This window comes from Engraulis encrasicolus, chromosome 6 (assembly GCF_034702125.1).
Source record: "Engraulis encrasicolus isolate BLACKSEA-1 chromosome 6, IST_EnEncr_1.0, whole genome shotgun sequence".
Classification (NCBI taxonomy): Eukaryota; Metazoa; Chordata; class Actinopteri; order Clupeiformes; family Engraulidae; genus Engraulis; species Engraulis encrasicolus.
The window spans coordinates 49,737,680-49,745,179 of record NC_085862.1 but is presented as its reverse complement, the minus strand read 5'-3'; the positions used below and the strand labels follow the sequence as shown (position 1 = coordinate 49,745,179).

General features: G+C 42.3%; 1 long non-coding RNA gene across 2 annotated transcripts; it reads right to left on the bottom strand.

Moving 5' to 3' along the window:
* Positions 1–2,332: 2,332 nt before the first annotated feature.
* Positions 2,333–4,280, bottom strand: LOC134450443 (uncharacterized). 2 transcript variants are annotated; one of them, XR_010035093.1, is made up of 4 exons: positions 3,441–4,280; positions 3,169–3,246; positions 2,875–2,941; positions 2,333–2,568 (listed from the first exon to the last, which is right to left on the bottom strand). It is a non-coding gene; the product is annotated as an uncharacterized LOC134450443 (long non-coding RNA). The 2 variants fall into 2 exon arrangements; XR_010035094.1 differs by having other exon boundaries at positions 4,006–4,280.
* Positions 4,281–7,500: the final 3,220 nt, after the last annotated feature.

The window sequence follows — 7,500 nt, the reverse complement described above, 5'->3', positions numbered from 1 at the left end:
CACTGATAGGCAGAGATACTAAAAAGCAGAAACAAATAATTTTAGAGCTTACTAACCCTAACCCTAGTGTCAAACAATATTACATTAGTTGCGACTTGGGAAAAGCCAGACTATGATAAATTGTTGACGTTATTGTTTAAACAGGTAAGCACAGGCTGGCACAGGTTACAACAGCTTTCAAGGTGTGTCGTGTTTTTGATAGATAAGGTCAAGTAGAATACAAGAGGGGAATCCTGTACAGCCATGACGTACGTACAACATGACACGTGGATATTTTGGTCAGCGTGTTGTTATTGCTTTCAAACATTGTACACGCATTCAACACAAATCTCTGGTTCTGCCTGCTGTGCTAAGAAAAACAAATCATCATTTATAATGACAGTTTGGCTTTCACGGCTCAGAAAGCGACATATGCTTTAAATGTCAAACATGTTTTTGCAGTGCAAAGCACTGGGCAAATAGTTTTTATGTTGCGCTGCGTTACCTGCCACTTTCACCCTTCACACACATACACCTGTCTGACCTCTCTGGTGGTGTCCACTGTTCCAGATGTGACTGATACAGGCACAGAGTGTGTCATCACAGACAAAACCCTGTTTAAACAGATCTCAGGCCCTGTCTATGAAAAACAAAATTGAAAATTGTAAATGTCATGCAAGTCAAATTTTGCAATGCCCATACAAGTGTCGAAGACAATGTGTCAACATATTCTAAATCACAGAAAGTATTATTTTGCAGACAAAATATTGTATCTATTATGCTATTAATTGTGGATAACTCTTTTCATTACAGATAAGCAAACGAATAATAATTTATGTCTTCATTCAGAAAGTTATTTCCATGAAGGTGAAATGTGAACATGTAGCAATGTCACTTACTCGACATTGTCCAAAAAAATCTGATGGCGTTTCCATACATGGTAGGCCCCTATGGACTGGTATGGACCAACAAATGTAATGGATAGTTTGCTTTAGCGTTTTTGCATGAAAATGCATTCGCTTACGACTGCGCGGAAGCCTAAGTGATTAGCTGTTAGTATTGGGAAAAGTCCCAGAAGGTCGAGATGTCAATGCCTAGCTTCCTATACGACCTGACCCTCACAAAAGAATTCCTGAGTGTGCTAAATCCACCACTAGCCATGCAGTAAACACCACAGCTGCTGGCTAAGGACTTGGAGAGGAAGCAAACTAGCTAAGACACACAGCTAGCTACACCCTTAAAAATGATGGGTTGAAAATAACCCAATTCTTACTACCGTGCTGGGTAACTATTGGACCAACCTCGCATTGGGTTGTATTTATACAATGAATTGGGTTATAAATTTCAACCCAACAGGTTGAGTAAAATAATTAACTCAAATGTGGGGTTATTTCTAACCAAACCGTTATATTGAATGTACTTCATTGTTGGGTTATTACATCATATCCTATATATGGGTTATACAGCCCCAATATTCTGTTTAAATTACTTAATTATGAAGTTAAATTTACCCAATAAATGTATCACTTATTATATGTGACACAGACTGTGCAAAATAAGCACACCAGTTTGTGCAATACATTGATTTTATTGTCCCATTTTGTTTTCACACTTTTCAACAAAGATGATTGCATTTAAATATAAAATAGAGCAATATAACAGACATGTTATCATACAGTCAAAAAAGGCAGGAAGGGATATTATTCAAAAACATGGACCAAAAAAATGGAAAAATGATAGGGTAACAACACACTGGGAAACACTTTCAAGCATTGCACATTATGGAAAACTCATTATTTACTAATATAGAAAAATAACATAGCCTACTTTTTCAATATACACTTTCAAAGTTTACAAAGAAGACCCATGTTGAAAGTGAAGGGCATTATGCCTTCAAGTTGTTTCTAGGAGCACATTTTTACTTGGGAATAGAATGGGGAAAGGTTATATGAGAACCTCAATGTTGATACAGAGATTAATAAATGTGTTTGTAAGACTGCTTTGTGACAGTACCTAAACACTAGAAACAACCAAATAGCTGAGGTCATTGTAGTGTCACCATGAATTTGCTGTATTGATGTAAACCAGGGGTGGGGAACCTATGTCTGGAGGGCCGTTTGCGGCCCTTGAGGCCGTTTTATCCAGCCCCTGAGACAATTTTAATATTATGCAGCTTCATATGAAATATGGCATATTTTGTAAAAGAAACATTTGCAATACAATGAAAGTTATATTCAGGGGACATATAGAAGTTAAGGTCTGTTTTAAGGTGGCTGCATTCCATATAGGCCTAGAGTGCAGGGGGAAATCCTACTTGGTTTGTGTTAATTGTACGGCCCTCGGAGGACTTTCACGGCCCTCAGAGTAATTTGAAGTGGCCCTTCAAATGAAAAAGGTTCCCCACCCCTGGTGTACACTTACAATAATACACAGTGTTTCCAAAACCAAATGTGTAGAGCAGTGCATTCTGTGTAGAATTTGCAATAAAATCTTAGCTGGGTGTCCCTTTTAAAGGACTGTGCGCATTGAAGCTGGAATTGCTGCCTCCGCCTCCTGGGTACAGAAGCCTCATCAAAACTCTCTCGGCCTCTGAATGAAAAGAAAAACACACATGCGACATAATCATTTAGTTACAAAATTATAAAATGATGATGACATTGCAAGACAGGTCAGACCATCTGTGAATTAAATGGCTAAATAAGAAAGTGTTAGCTAGTAAAGAAAGTGTTGGCTATTAAAAACAAATATCAGAAAACAAAAATGCTTCTGATATGAGGATCCAATTGAATGAGGTCAAATCACTAGCAATGAAACTCAATTTGGTCAAGGCTTAAGTGTATAAGGATGCACTAGTGGTAGCCAAACTATTGCAACACGGACAAAACAGTGACTTACCCACAGTAGGCTAGTGCTGCACAATGAAGAATGCCTCCTTTCTTTCAGCAACATCCAAGCAAATAGCCTAAAAAAATGGTGAGAAACACATTTGAAATTATTCTAACTGAATAATAGGCCGCATCCATTTAGTTGCAGCAAAATACATTTTTAAGTAGGCTATGCTCATCACATTACACCAAGGAGGTCTATCATTGCATTACACCAATGTCAATACATTATTTTTCTTTGAAAAGCACCGTATTCGCTTTGGCCTGCCCACACCGAAAACTATAAATAGGGCCCACTACTCACGGCAGTCAGTCGGTGCACTGCACTGTGACAGGTGACAGCTCTGTTCAGTCCTGGACGTCTCCTTCCTTCTTTTCGTAGCTGCAATCATATAGCAAATAGAAAGCCACATTGTTGTTAAACCAGAGGTAGTAGCTATACCATGCTCGCTGACATACAGTGTTAACCGTCCTGACATGTCTGTATATCGAAGCCCACTTCGCGGACGTCCAGGCTTATCTGAAAAGCTGGTTCTAAAACCACACAGACTAGCAATCAGCCATGAACTAGCCTACCTTGAGCAGAGCTGCAGATGCCAGCAGCAATAGTCCAACTGAATAGGGATACACGGCACGTCCGTATTTTCCGTTGTTGTTAATTTCTCTAACTTGTGCTGATTTGTGCTACTTATTCCACGCGAACTCGCGGCAGAGAGTTGATAATATTTGCCCGCCGAGAGACCAACTTCAGAGCGGCGGCACTGCGGCCAGTTATTTGTGTCGAGAGTTACCGTGGAAACCAAAAGACGGTTGGACACAGATTGAAGTTACAGGCGAGTTTCGTGAAATTAAAATTCATCCCATCTGGTTTCGAGACGAGATTCATTCCAGTGTTTCTTATGATTAGATTAGTTGACTCCATTTCCATTGCTTTAGGTAATTGAGAGTAACCAACGGTTTAGGTTTGTGTATAGACTACCTTGGGCAACGGTCTTCTTATTCTATGGGTTCATACTTCATAGATCGATCGTATGGAAGATAAGACATGCGTTGGATGAACGAATGGCTATCACACATCTATCAGCTTTAGGCAGTTAACTAAAGTTAGCTGGAGACAAAACAGTAAAAACACATTACAAACCTTCATTTTTGTTGAAGACTCCGGTCAGTTCACTTCTTCCAGGGCGGGCAGGCAGAAAGAACGTTATCTGCAGGGAACTCTGATTTCAAACGTAGCAGGGCAACACAGTGTTGGGTACAATAAACCAGTGAGTTGGGTTATTGTGTAACCTAACTAATAACCCAATCAGCAGAGTAGCATAGATGTTCCCCACTGTACCAATATTGAGTTAGAGTAACCCAACACTGCATTAGAATAACCCAACACGTTTACCCAACAGCTGTTATTCAGCACTTGGGTTGACAAAACAACACAGCATTTCTTAGTGTGTAGACTAAACCCTAACAGTAACGCTGTCGTAAAACTTGCACTTGTGCTATGTTTGTTTCTGTAAATACGAGGCCACAAAAAGGGAAGGTCTTATCTTTATGAGATGGATGATGTTTGTTTCTGCGTGATATTAATTGGTTGTTTAACCCCTGTTCACCTGGACAAGGCAAACATGCCAAATTAGCCGGCCTTAAGAGCGGTAAATCAGTTTAATAGCCGTGCGGTAATCTCTGCAGGATTAGTTTAGAGAGGCGGTGATTCATGCAACTAATGTTGATGAAGGAGGTAGTGGTCATAAAACATTACAGCTATTTTGCAAGTGGGAGAGGTGTGCAATGCAATCTCTCACTGCATGAGTGACAACACCATCCGGTATGTGGCAATTTTTTTCAGCAACAGTGACTGCCAGCACATGATTGTGAACACCTATACAGTTGCGCCTTGCACAGTTCTTTTTTTTTTTTTTTAAAGGACTCCCTGGCAAAGTGACAAGCAAGCGTGACTCAGAAATTCCTGCGAACCAGGTGAAGACGGGGAAAAAAAGTACAAGTAACACCCTCAACCAGGTAGAGCCAAAACAACAAATTTAGGACTGTAGACAGACAAAGTCTAGTCTAGTGTTCCCACGGTGTCGCAGAAACCATAAACAGAATTTAAAAAAATAATAATCCTGCAGCAGTTGATATAACTGGATGCAGTGATACACTGGAGGGGGGGAGGGTGGAAAGTGGTGGCCTTGTGCACGAAACGCACAGCTGTGGGTGGTGTGGGTGCTCTGGACATGGCGGTGCCTGGGCGGTGGCATGTGTACACACACACACATAGGTCAGCGCTAGTGTCAGGAAGTGGGCTGGGAACGGGAGTTAAATCCCGAGATTAGAGCGGAGACACGGAGCATGTCCAGCTCAGGCCTATACTTCCTGGTGGCCCTACCCTGCATGGCGGCCACAGCAGACAGATATTTGGGTCATGAGACCACCGAGGAGGGGGGTTGGAGGTGCGGAGATGGATGGATCATTTCTTCGTTCTATGTACACGTATGTGTTCCTGTATTCAGTGTTTATATATTTTTTGCTAATTGTGTCCTTTTGTATCTTTCTTGTGTTTATCAATTTATAGAAAGCTAAAAAATAAGATTGAGGTTGGAGGTTGGAGGTGGAACTGTGGATGGAGCATTAGAGAAGTAGAGAGTGGAGTAACTTTATTAATCTCAAAAAGAATTCAAGATGGCCAACAGAATAAACATAAATCACATTCTCCAATCCAACACATCTCGCACTGACACACATTTGCAATGAGACCCCAGAAGAGACTCAGGGCTGGACTGGGGGAGAAATAGGACCCAGGCACTTTTGGCTTACAGGGGCCCCTCATAATTAGCGGCACAGAACTGACTCACTGGTGGGCCCCACACCGTCGTGGGCCCCTTTTTTCAGAAATGTAAAACAATTCTTTTTTAGGGCCAAAACATACCAAGGCGGAACGGAACGGTCACGGGACGAACGCGGTCTTTCTGCTTAGTTTTGGCCGGCATGTTTTCTCTGCCTTTCACACTGACAGCGTCGGCGTGCGCGGCCAGTCCTATTCAAAACCCTCCCCACAGCCAAAGCTAGCATGCTACTTTGCCATTCATTTGAATGAGACACCGCCGGTCGCCGGCGTGAAAAATACGCTCGAGTTCTATTTTCCAAATGCAGCGCGGCGCAGAGCCGGCTCCCGCGCCGCTGACGCTCGACTACCGCCGGTTGGTGTGTAAGGACAGATATGTTTCAATGTATTTTCACAGACGCCGGTAAAAAACGCAGCCGTTCCACGACGCTTTACCGCCCTTGTGTAAGACCCCTTAACATTTCTCAAAGTAGGGTCCCACAAGGGTGCGGGGCTCACCGGGAAATGCCCACTATGCCAGATGGCCAGTCCAGCCCAGTAGAGAGGGGTGGTGGGGCGGGGGGTGGGCTGGAGGTGAAGAGCTGCAAGAAACCATAATATTGCCATCACCACCTCTGGCGGACTAGAGCTCTTAAAAACAGACCCAGACTTTGCCTCACAAATACTACAGCCACTTTTCATAAAGATCTGGAAGAAAAAGGAAATTCCTGATGACTGGTTGGAAGGAGTTATCATAAAGATACCAAAGAAGGGCAACTTGAGAGATTGCAATAACTGGCATGGAATCACACTTTTATCAATACCAAGCAAGATCATGACCAAAATCATTGTGCAACGTCTTACAGAGGCTGTGGATGACAAGCTAAGGAAAGAGCAGGCAGGTTTTCGTAAGGGGAGAGGATGCATTGACCAGATATTTGCACTGAGGAACATTATAGAGCAATGCACAGAATGGCAGAGGCAATTGTACATTAATTTTGTTGATTTCGAAAAGGCTTTCGACAGCATACACCGAGAAAGCCTCTGGAACATCCTAAGGATGTATGGTATTCCTCAACACATAGTAGACCTCATCAAGACCTTCTATAACAACTTCAACTGCAGAGTAGGAAACAGTAGCTTGTCCTTCCATGTAAAGACAGGAGTCAGACAAGGATGTGTGATGTCTGCATTGCTCTTCAATATCGTCATAGACTGGGTAATGCGTCGCACAACTGAAGGAAAAACAAGAGGTATAAGATGGACCCTCTTCTTAGCATTGGAAGACCTGGATTTTGCTGATGATCTAGCACTACTATCACACAACCACCAACATATACAAGAGAAAACATCACGACTCGACTACTTTGCACAACAAGTTGGCCTGAAAATCAACAACCGAGACCCACATCCGATCCATGTTTATGATGAAGCTCTGATGACAACCAAGGAGTTCACCTACCTTGGCAGCACTGTAACAACTGATGGGGGTGCGCACAGTGACATAAGAAGCCGAATCAATAAAGCCACAAATGCATTTAGAATTTTGAACAACATATGGAAGTCCCAGCAATACAGAACCAAAACAAAACTTAAAATATACCAGAGCTGTGTGCTATCTACCCTCTTGTATGGAGCAGAATGCTGGAGGATGACAGCAAGTTAGTGCAAACTATCAGTGTTCCACACAAGAATTCTGAGAAGGATATGTAGGATTTTCTGGCCCAATAAGATCTCCAACAAAGACCTGCTTACTAGGTGCCAACAAGACAGCTTGGAGACCATAATAGTAAAGTGACGCTGGAACTGGATTGGACA